We start from the raw sequence: 12,500 nt of genomic DNA, 5'->3' as shown, positions 1-12,500 counted from the left end.
TCTGTTGCGTCAAAGCTTCAATGAAAAGCCAGATACAATCTGGTTTCCTGGTTAGAATCTATATATAACAAAGTAATTGTTTGTTAATCAAATAAAGGTAAGGAAGTTAGGTTAAACTTTAATCTATTTATATTTTATTTCACAAAGATAATAAAGCAAAAATTAAATAGATGTAAATATATCTAACAAAAATAGGAATTATCATTGTTTCCATAAACTCGCGTTTGCTTACAATGAATATAATCTGAAATAATCTTCAATAAAACCTCTCTCTCTCTCTCTCTCTCTCTCTCTCTCTCTCTCTCTCTCTCTCTCTCTCTCTCTCTCTCTCTCTCTCTCTCTCAGCAGATAGACCTGTAGGCTCCCCCATAAAACCAACATCCTTAGCTCACAAGGATGGTGAGGTTGCAGCGACCAAAGTAACGAGGTTGGGAGGGAGTTGAACCCCAGCGTGGCAATCACCTGGCAAGGACGCTACCACCAGGCCACCACAACCCTTAAGACGAGTCATTTGATTTTAAGTCTTTAATTATGATGTAGTTTCAAAATTTCAAATCTACAGGAATTATTTTTATGTCACCATAAGTCTCTTTTTATAGTTTATATATGAAATATCTATTTTAATGTTTTTACTGTGATTGAAATATTTTATTTTAATTGTCCATTATTTTTTATAGTTTATTTATTTCCTTAGTTCCCTTTCGTACTGGAACATTTTTGTTTATCATCAATTCGCCATAAATAATTTATTATAATATAGGCCTTTTTATATAAAAAAAAAAGTTACAAGTTAATAAATGCATGACTTAAAAATATCATGAAATGACTTTAAAGTAACCAAACACCGAGACATTAAACATAATAACACGTTGACTACTATTATTATTAGTAAATATAGCAAGATTAATCGCATGAATAATTAATATGGAATATAATATCTAAACCCAAAGTCTGTTACATTTTCACGTAACTTCTCAAACTCATATAGTAGGCCAAACAAATTACTTCGTCTATTTTTTCTATAATACTCAAAAATATCAAAATGTGCTCTAAAATTATATCAATCCTTCGATATGTGATCAATACAAAATTTTGAATAAGGTTCTCACATGGACACCTCTCATTGTCTTTCCCATAATGATTTCTACCATTTGTTTTAAAAAGACAACACCGAGGCCATCTATCGGTGACAAAGAGAAACGGCAGATAATGGGCGATTCTATTCTTTAACAGGGGGAGGAACGTATCGATTTATTTGTATTTTGAGCTTTTCTTATAGATTTATGGGGTGAATTTTATTCAAATATGCAAGCAGTAATTTTTGTATTATAATACTTCCTATCAAACCTTCGATATGTGATCAATAAAAATTTTTGAATAAGGTACTCACATGGACAGCTCTCATTGTCTTTCCCATAATGATTTCTACCATTTGTTTTAAAAAGACGACACAGAGGCCACCTATCGGTGGCAAAGAGAAACGGCATATAATGGGCGATTCTATTTTTTAACAGGGGGAGGAATGTATCGATTTAATTTCTATTTTGAGGTTTTCTTATAGATTTATGGGGTGAATTTTATTCAAATATGCAAGGAGTCATTTTCATATTATAATACTTCCTATTATGGCAAATAATGATCCAAATATGATACATTTAAGGAGTATATAAATCTATTTTATAAAAAATCTCCCCCGTTCCGATAATGAAGTTGCCCTTCACCTGCCGAGCGAAGACCCGGAATGACCAGCAAAAAGTGAATAATTAATAAATCAATATTTAAAAAAAAAGCACAAATGTTCCTATCAGAAAATGAAAGGAAAAAGATTATTTAATATTATATAACTTCATAGGTACGTAAATGTCGAAGAAATATCATATTTACTGTTTCCTCTCTCGTAAAAATATATTAGTTGGCACCTCCACTCATCATATGGCTACGCCACAGTAAACAATTGTATTCTTTTAGAATTAATCAAAAAAAGGAAAATTACATATTGACGACCAATTGGTTGTTTATCTAAAGATAAAACTAACTGAACGAGTAAAAATATTAGATTTCATAATTCATTACGTTTGAATAATTAAATTAACCAGAAATAATAACAATATAATTAAATCTAAAACCTAAAAGAACCAACATCTTTCGACACAGAATTACTTATATTTATTCTATCCAATTTCTTCTCATTTTTTTATAGTTTATATATTTGCTTTATTATTACTGTTTTATTTAGTTGTTAATTACTTCTCGTGTGGTTTATTTCCTCATTTCTTTTCCTCACTAGGCTATTTTCCCTACTGGAGCCCTGGCGTTTATAGCATCTTGCTTTTCCAACTAGGGTTGTAGCTTAGCAAGTAATAATGATAATAATAATAATAATAATGATAATAAATTATAATTATAACAATAATAATAATAATATACATTGAGCAGGATATCAACTTTCCTCACTGGGCTATTTTCCTTCTTGGAACCCTTGGGTTTATATCATCTTGCTTTTCCAACTAGGGTTGTAACTTAACAAGTAATAATAATAATAATAATAATAATAATACAGTAGTGATAATAATAATAATAATAATAATAATAATAATAATAATAATAATAATAATAATAATACAGTAGTAATAATAATAATAATAATAATAATAATAATAATAATAATGATAATAATAATAATAATAATAATAATAATGATAATAATAATAATAATAATGATAACAATAACAATAACAATAGTAATAATAACAATAACAGCAATATAAATAACAATAACAATAACAATAACAATAACTATAACAACAACAATAACAACAACAACAATAATAATAATAATAATAATAATAATAATAATAATATTATACATTCAACATAAAATCGACATTTCAAGCAATGTATAAAGTCTGGATATGTAGCTTCTCTCTAGAGGTTATTCAATCGAGGACTCTGTGAATAAATAAAAAGTTGCGAACATTTCCGGAAACTCCCAGATCTCTGGGGAAATGTTGCACTGAATTCTTTTTTTTTTTTCTTTTTGTTAAAGGGGTGTAACTTGCTGAGGTCAACACTGAATAAAGAAAGAGTTATTGTTTTATTGAAAAGAATATCCTTCGCTATTCAATCCATTGTGGTAACTATATAGTAAATATTTAAAGGCTTAAATTCGATTTTATGTAATAATATAATTTTCTTTTACTAAAACTTATTTACTGTAAAATCAAAAATTTTTATATAAGACATTCTCTATTTGAATAGATTTTTTGAGATCCATAATATTGACTATATAGCAAAAAATTTTCTATTTAAATAGAATTTTTAGCTGAAGAAAAAAGTATGATATAGAAAATATTCAAAGGGTAAATTCGATTTTATGTAATAATATAATTTGCTTCTACTAAAAGATATTTACTGTAAAAACTAGATTTTTCATATAAGATATTCTCTATTTAAGTATATTTTTTAGCTGAAGAAATAAATATGATATAGTAAATATTTAATGGTTAAATTCGATTTTATGTAATAATATAATTTGCTTCTACTAAAACATATTCACTGTAAAAACTAAATTTTTCATAAAAGACATTTTCTATTTAAATAGATTTTTTAGCTGAAGAAATAAATATGATATAGTAAATATTTAAAGGCTTAAATTCGATTTTATGTAATAATATAATTTGCTTCTACTAAAAGTTATTTACTGTAAAAACTAATTTTTTCATAAAAGACATTTTCTATTTAAATAGATATTTTAGCTGAAGAAATAAATATGATATAGTAAATATTTAAAGGCTTAAATTCGATTTTATGTAATAATATAATTTGCTTTTACTAAAAGTTATTTACTGTAAAAACTAAATTTTCCATATAATACATTTTCTATTTGAATAGATTATTTGAGATCCATAATAGTGACTATATAGCCAAAAATTTTCTATTTAAATAGATTTTTTAGCTGAAGAAATAAATATGATATAGCAAATATTTTAAGGTTAAATTTGATTGCATGCAAAAAATGTAATTAGCTTCCACTAAAAGTTATTTGCTGTAAAAACTAAATTTCTCCTAAAAGACATTTTCTATTTGAATAGATTTTTTAGGTGAAGAATTAAGTATGATATAGAAAATATTTAAAGGGTTAAATTCGATTTTATGTAATAATATAATTTGCTTCTAATAAAAGTTATTTGGTGTAAAAACTAAATTTTTCATATAAGACATTTTCTATTTGAATATATTTTTTAGCTGAAGAAATAAGTATGATATAGAAAATATTTAAATGGTTAAATTCAATTGTATGCAAAAAATACAATTTGCTTCTACTATTCACTGTAAAAACTACATTTTCCATATAAGAAATTTTCTTTTTAAATAGATTTTTAGCTGAAGAAATAAGTAAGATATAGAAAATATTTAAAGGGTAAATTCGATTTTATGCAAAAATATAATTTGCTTCTGCTAAAAGTTATTCACTGTAAAAACTAAATTTTTCATATAAGACATTTTCTATTTAAATATTTTTTTTAGCTGAAGAAATAAATATGATATAGTAAATATTTAAAGGTTAAATTCGGTTGTATGCAAAAATATAATTTGCTTTTACTAAAACTTATTTACTATAAAAACTAAATTTTTCATATTATTATTATTATTATTATTATTATTATTATTAAATGCTAAGCTACAACCCTAGTAGGAAAAGCAGAATGCTATCAGCTAGGCTCCAATAGGGAAAATAGCCCAGTGAGAAAAGGAAATAAGGAAAAATAAAATATTCTAAGAATAGTAACAGCATTATAATAAATATTTCCTATATAAAACATAAAAAACTTTAACAAAACAAGAGGAAGAGAAACTAGATAGAACAGTGTGCCTAAGTGTACCCTCAAGTAAGAGAACTCTAACTCAAGACAGTGGAAGACCATGGTCTAGAGGCTATGGCACTACCCAAGACTAGAGAACAATGGTTTGATTTTGGAGTGTCCTTCTCCTAGAAGAGACACTCTCTATTCAAATAGATTTTTTGGCTGAAGAAATAAATATGTTTTTTGTATACCTAGATATCCATGAATATTTTTGAAACAACAACAACAACAACAATAGGATCCGTTTCTAATCCACTGAAGGACAAAGGACTCAGACATGTCCTTATTCATGTCTGGGGTTTGGCCAACTTCCATCGCCAGGCTGGCCAGTGCAGATTGGTGATGGTGTGTGGCTTTAGTATGATATTTTACGGCAAACCAACCTAGTATGGGTGGCCCTGACTAGTACAGCTTTGCTGATGATGGCGATCCATAAACCCTTTCACAACGTTAAGGTAACCCCACTCATATATATCCTTATTTTTCTATGATAATAATAATAATAATAATAATAATAATAATAATAATAATAATAATGGCAAGGATAATAATAATAATAATAATAATAATAATAATAATAATAATAATAATAATAATAATAATAATAATACCATTACTAACATAATCATCATTATTTTCAAATACGTTTCGTAAACAAATGAATAACTACATAGGCTGAGCGGATTTTCTATTCTACTTTTTTGTATTTGCTCAATTACCAATTTATTTCCATTTTTATAGATTTTTTGCATATTTTTTTATCAATTATTAATTCAATAAGGAAACTTTTATACCTTAAGCCACACTTTCCCTATAATGAAAATCAGAAAGAAATTTTTTCTTTTTTTCAAAGAAATAAGTTTTACCCAACTCACGTCCTTGAATCGGTTTCATTCGCTCACGACTCTACGAAAAATCACACGAAACTAAAGACTGGTATGTTAACCTCCGAACCGAGAGAACTCTTTCCTTATCGCAACGTCTTATCAGGAAAAGAGATGGTTTGGGTCCTGAGGACGTGAACTGAAATTTATTACATCAGAAGTTTGAAAGAGAAAGAAAAAAGATATATTTTATGGAGCGATGCTTCGTGATTGTGAGATGGATCGAGACCAATTTTTATTTGTGCGGAAAATTCTAGAATTCTAAAAGGTGTAGTTGAATCGGTAGAACTTCAAAAGTTCAAATTTGCAACAAATGTTTTTTTATGTTGAACAGGATGGCAAAAGTTTCTTTTTATAGTTTATATATGAAATATCTCTCTTAACGTTGTCATTGTTTTCAAAAAATTTTATCTTTATTGTTCAATACCTCTTATATCATTTATTAATTTCCTTATTTCCTTTCCTCACTGGGCTATTTTCCCTTGTAGGGTTTTAGTTCATCTAGCTATAATAATAATAATAGTAATAATAATGATGATGATGATGATGATGATGATGGTAAATAAATAAATAAATAATAATAATAATAATAATAATAATAATAGTAATAATAATAATAATAATAATAATAGATAAATAGATAAATAAATAAATAAAATACAATTTTTATTTGTGGGGAAAATTCTAGAATTCTAAAAGGTATAGAAATCGATAGAACTTCAAAAGTTCAAACTTGCAACAAATGTTTTTTTTATGTTGAACAGGATGGCATAAGTTTCTTTTTATAGTTTATATATGAAATATCTCTTTTAACGTTGTCATTGTTTTTAAAATGTTTTGTTCTTATTGTTCGATACTTCTTATATAGTTTATTAATTTCCTTATTTCCTTTCCTCACTGGGCTATTTTCCCTTGTAGCTTTAATAATAATAATAATAATAATAATAATAATAATAATAATGATAATGATAATAATAATAATAATACTAATAATAATATCAATAACAATAACAATAACAATAATAATAATAATAATAATAATAATAATAATAATAATGATGATAATAAAAATAATAATAATAATAATAATAATAATAATAATAATAATAATAATAATAACAAAACTTAGAAAACTTAGATTTTGAGAAATAGTTCTCAACATTTAATATATATAATTATTGTTGCGAACGTAAATATATATTATTGTTGATTTTGTCATTACTAAGAAAATAATAAATATGTAAAAACAATAATGATAAATATTTATGATATCTTCGTTTAAATTAATCCGCTCAACAAACAAAGGAACACGCAAACGACGATACAACCTGTTGGCTAACAACGCCAAGAACAATTGCCTTCGACTAACTTGAACAAAGGTTCCAGGTTCCAGGTTCCAGGATGCAGGCTCCAGGTTCCAGGATCCAGTCGAACAACGAGAAATTGAGGGATTGAGCAATCAGCTCGGACAGATGGGGTCTGTTTGAATCATCAAAGGGACGTAACAGCCATTTCCGTATTATACACAAACACAATTGCTTCGCCTGTTTGTTGAAACCGCTTCGAGTGGTAGTTAGTTTGTTGAATAGACTTCCCAGTCTCTGGATTGCTTTTCTTTTTGGTGTTTTTCTCTAGTGGAAGTTGTTGTTGTTGTTGTTATTAGTGTTATTGTTATTATTATTATTATTATTATTATTATTATTATTATTATCATCATTTTTATTATTATTATTATCATCATTATTATTATTATTGTTATTATTATTATTATTATTATTATTATTATTATTATTATTATCATCATCATCTTTATCGTTATTATTATTATCACCATTATTTTTATTATCATTATCTTCATCATCATCATCATTATTATTATTATTATTATTATTATTATTATTATTATTATTATTACTGCAAATATCTTTATCATTATTATTATCATCATTATCATTATTATCACAATTATCTTTATTATTATTATTATTATTATTATTATTATTATTATTATTATTAGATGGAATAACTACAACCCTGGATTAAAAAACATAATGCTACAAGCAATAGGACTCCAATAGGGAAAATAGCCCAGTGAGGAAAAGAAATGAAAAGAGAAAATAAACTATATAATTAAATAATTGAAATTATAAAATTAGTGCTGATGTATATCCGTGTTTAAGACACCAGTAATGAATTATTTAAGCATTTTGGCTTGCCATATCAGTTAATTAACAAAAGCCAACATTAATTCCTGCATTGTTTGGGGGGGAGGGGGGAAATGTAAACAAGAGAGCCACACAGTAGAGCGCAGACCTCCGCCGCGGCAGCTTATTTCTAGATCCTTTTGCTCGACCTTGACCTTGACCTTTGATGCTAGCATAAAATAATTGGCGTGGATTTACATACACTCAAATATGAAATACGTTTGAAGTCTCTGTGACAATGATGTCCAAACTTATGGCTGATTAAGTGAATTGTACATTTTGCTTGGCCGTGACCTTGACCTTTGACCTCGACCTTCCAAAATTTAATTATATCCAGATTTATACATAACAGTTTAATCCCTGGATGTTTCATTACTCTACGATTAAAATTATGGCCAGGAAGCTGTTCACAAACAAACACACACACAAACAGGGGGTAAAACATAACCTCCCTCCAACTTCTTTCATTACTCTATGATTAAAATTGTGGCCAGGAAGGTGTTGATAAACAAACACACACAAACAAACACACAAACAGGGGCGAAAGCAAAACCTCCTTCCAACTGCTTTCTATACTTTATGATTGCAATTGTGGCCAGGAAGGTGTTCACAAATAAACACACACACAAACAAACACACAAACAAACACACAAACAGGGGCGAAAACATAACCTCCTTCCAACTTCTTTCAATACTCTATGATTGATATTGTGGCCAGGAAGCTGTTCACAAACAAACACACACAAACAAATACACAAACAGGGGTAAAACATAACCCCCTTCCAACTTCTTTCATTACTCTACGATTAAAATCGTGACCAGGAAGCTGTTCACAAACAAACACACGCAAACACACAAACAGGTGGTAAACCATAACGTCCTTCCAGCTTTGTTGGCGGAAGTAAGAACAGAGGACTTTATTCCAAAAGGAATATCCTGAAATATTAAGCGAGAAATGTTACGTAGGCGACTCCACTACCAGAAACATAACCAGATTTCTCTTTCAATGATAAGCTTTGATCTTTTTATCAAAAGCGCAGTGACTATCAAGTCCAACAGCGTTCAACAATTGAGTTAATTTTCCATTTCGTTTTCACAATTTCGCATTGTATATCAATAAACAGAGGAGCAAGACTAATAAAAGGTGTCCCACCTAGAGAAAGGATCACCCCTATACTAATTGATTTACACTGGCTGCCGATTAAAGCGAGAATTGAATTTAAAATATGTACAATAATCCACCAAGTTATCAGAACCGGTCGTCCAAAATACTTCAGAGAATTGCTACATATTGCGCACCCAAGAAATCGTGTCGACACGAGAATAATTTCAGATGGCTTCAAACTGTTAGAACCTAGATTTAAGTCTATTTTAGGCTACAGAGCCTTTAAATATGAGGCCCCGTGACTATATAATAAGTTCCCACGAAACATTCGAATGATTGAAGACATTAAGGCTTTCAAGAGGAAACTGAAGACTTTCTTATTTCATGAGTCTTTTGACAGTGACGATTTAACAGTAAATGAACAATATGTGATTTGAAAAGATAAATACTGTGAACGAACAAGGTAAAACGACAGTGGAGGTCCTGTAGAGAGTGGGGTTCCCCTGCTGTATGGGACCGGAAAAACAGCCATCAAAGTAAAGTAAAGTAAGTTGTGGTGGTCTATAGGAAACATCCCTGCCTGGGGATTTGCAAGACTGGGGTTCGAGTCCCGCTCAAGGTCGATAGTTTCTTGTAGTGTCTTCAACCTCACCATCCTTATGAGCTAAGTATGGGGGTTTTAGGGGAGCCTATAGGTCTACTTACTGAGTCATTGGCAGCCATTACCTGACCCTCCTTGGTCTTAGCTTGGGTGGAAAAGGGCTTGGACACTGTTATTGGTCTACTTACTGAGTCATTGACAGCCCTTGCCTGACCCTCCCTGATCTTAGCTTGGATGGAGAGGGGGCTTGGGTGCTGATCATATGTATATATGGTTGGAGAGAGGGCTTGGACATTCCTATAGGCTACTTACTGAGTCATTGGCAGCCATTGCCTGACCCTCCCTGGTCTTAGCTTGGATGGAGAGGGGGCTTGGGTGCTGATCATATGTATATATGGTTGGAGAGAGGGCTTGGACATTCCTATAGGCTACTTACTGAGTCATTGGCAGCCATTGCCTGACCCTCCCTGGTCTTAGCTTGGATGGAGAGGGGCTTGGGCGCTGATCATATGTATATATGGTTTGAGAGGGGGACTTGGACACTCCTATAGGCTACTTGCTGAGTCATTGGCAGCCATTGCCTGGCCCTCCCTGGTCCTAGCTTGAGTCCAGATGGGCATGGACGCTGATCATATGTATATAAGGTCAGTTTCTAGGGCATTGTCCTGCTAGGTAGGTCACTGTCCCTGTCCCTTGCTTCTGTCATTCATGAGCAGACTTTAAACCTTTAAGCAAGGTGTTTATTTTGAGTTGTATATGAATAGTTTTAAACAAATATTGAAATCGGGTTATTCTAAACTATTTTTGGAAACTTCTTTCGAATTATCCTTTTTTTCTTTCGAATGTTGATATTGGTTAAAAAATTACATACAACATAAAACGTACATTGAACATTCATACATTTCTCAGATAGTATTTTTATTTATAAATAATTTCACCATAAAAAACACAACGCGAAGTACATTCATACATTTGTCCTCAGATTGTATTTTTACTTATAAATAATTTCACCATAAAAAACACAACGCGAAGTACATTCATACATTTGTCCTCAGATTGTATTTTTACTTATAAATAATTTCACCATAAAAAACACAACGCGAAGTACATTCATACATTTGTCCTCAGATTGTATTTTTACTTATAAATAATTTCACCATAAAAAACACAACGCGAAGTACTGACAGTTTGATATGAAACCAGATTTAAGCTATTTCATAAATGAATAATTTCTGAAATAAGTTTTCATTTTCCATTTTCATACCTTCGAGTTATTCAGCTCTAAATCCTCACATATTCAGAGATGTAAAAATAAAAAAAGCCGGTGTCAGACCAACATAATTTCCGTTCTAAAGTTTATCTTGTATATTTCTAGCAAAGATAAGAGACATTTGAAACGAAGGAATTTGTAATAATAAATATTATCAAATTATTCATTGCAAATAGCTAGCAATAATGCTTACATTTACTCAAGCTATTACTGGATAAATAAGATAACGTCGATAGTATGTATGTATGTATGTATGTATGTATGTATAATCGTATATATTTCTGCGTTAGGTTACCTTAACGTTGTGAAGGGTTTGCATATTACCATGATCAGCAAAGCTGTACTAGTCTCGGCCAATCATACTAGGTTGGTTTTCTGTGAGCGATCAGACTAAAATCACTCACCATTAGCAATACGCGCTGGCTAAACCTTAGACACGATAAGGACATGTCTGAGGCCTTTGTCCTGCATTGGACTAGATACAGCTTCATTTGATGTTGTTGTTGTTGGTTGTTGTTGTCGTCGTCGTCATTGTTGTTGTATTGTTAAGACTCTTACATGTTCTTGCTTTTGTAAACGATCAAAACATTCCTTATCTCTAGTTTAATTTCTGAGGCCTTTTTCCTGCAGTGGACTAGAAACTGCTGCATTTGTTGTTGCTGTTGTTGTTGTCGCTGATGTTGTTTTTTATGTTGTTGTTGATGTTGTTGTATTGATATAACTTATTAGAAAAAAAGGGGAGCATCACTTTTGACGCTTACAGTACATGTTCCTGCCTTTGGAAATGATCAAAACATTCTCACCTCTAGATAAATTTCTGAGGCCTTTATCATACAGCGGGCTAGAAACTTCTGCATTTGTTGTTGTTGTTGTTGTTGTTGTTGTCGTTGTTATTGTGACTACGTTATGTATTAAATTTCTTAAGCCTTTATCATTCAGCTGGCTAGAAAACTGCTGCATTTCTTGTAGTTGTTGTTGTTTTTGTTGTTATTGTTTCTACGTATGCATTGAATTCTGAGGCCTTTATCATTCAGCGGGCTAGAAACAGCTGCATTTGTTGTTATAGTTGTTGTTGTTGATGTTGTTGTTGTTTACGTTATTGTGTCTACGTATGCACTGTATTTCTCAGGCCTTTATCATACAGCGGGCTAGAAACTGCTGCATTTGTTGTTATAGTTGTTTTTGTTGTTGTTGTATCTACGTATGTATTGAATTTCTGAGGGCCTTTATCATTCAGCTGGCTAGAAAACTGCTGCATTTCTTGTAGTTGTTTGTTGTTATTGTTTCTACGTATGCATTGAATTTCTGAGGGCCTTTATCATTCAGCTGGCTAGAAACTGCTGCATTTCTTGTAGTTGTTGGTTGTTTTTGGTTGTTATTGTTTCTACGTATGCATTGAATTTCTGAGGCCTTTATCATTCAGCGGGCTAGAAACAGCTGCATTTGTTGTATATAGTTGTTGTTGTTGATGTTGTTGTTGTTTACGTTATTGTGTCTACGTATGCACTGAATTTCTCAGGCCTTTATCATACAGCGGGCTAGAAAACTGCTGCATTTTGTTGTTTATAGTT

Source organism: Palaemon carinicauda, chromosome 8 (assembly GCF_036898095.1).
Source record: "Palaemon carinicauda isolate YSFRI2023 chromosome 8, ASM3689809v2, whole genome shotgun sequence".
In the NCBI taxonomy this organism is placed as follows: Eukaryota; Metazoa; Arthropoda; class Malacostraca; order Decapoda; family Palaemonidae; genus Palaemon; species Palaemon carinicauda.
The sequence above is the reverse complement of the archived record's forward strand: the minus strand, read 5'-3'. Positions refer to the sequence as shown.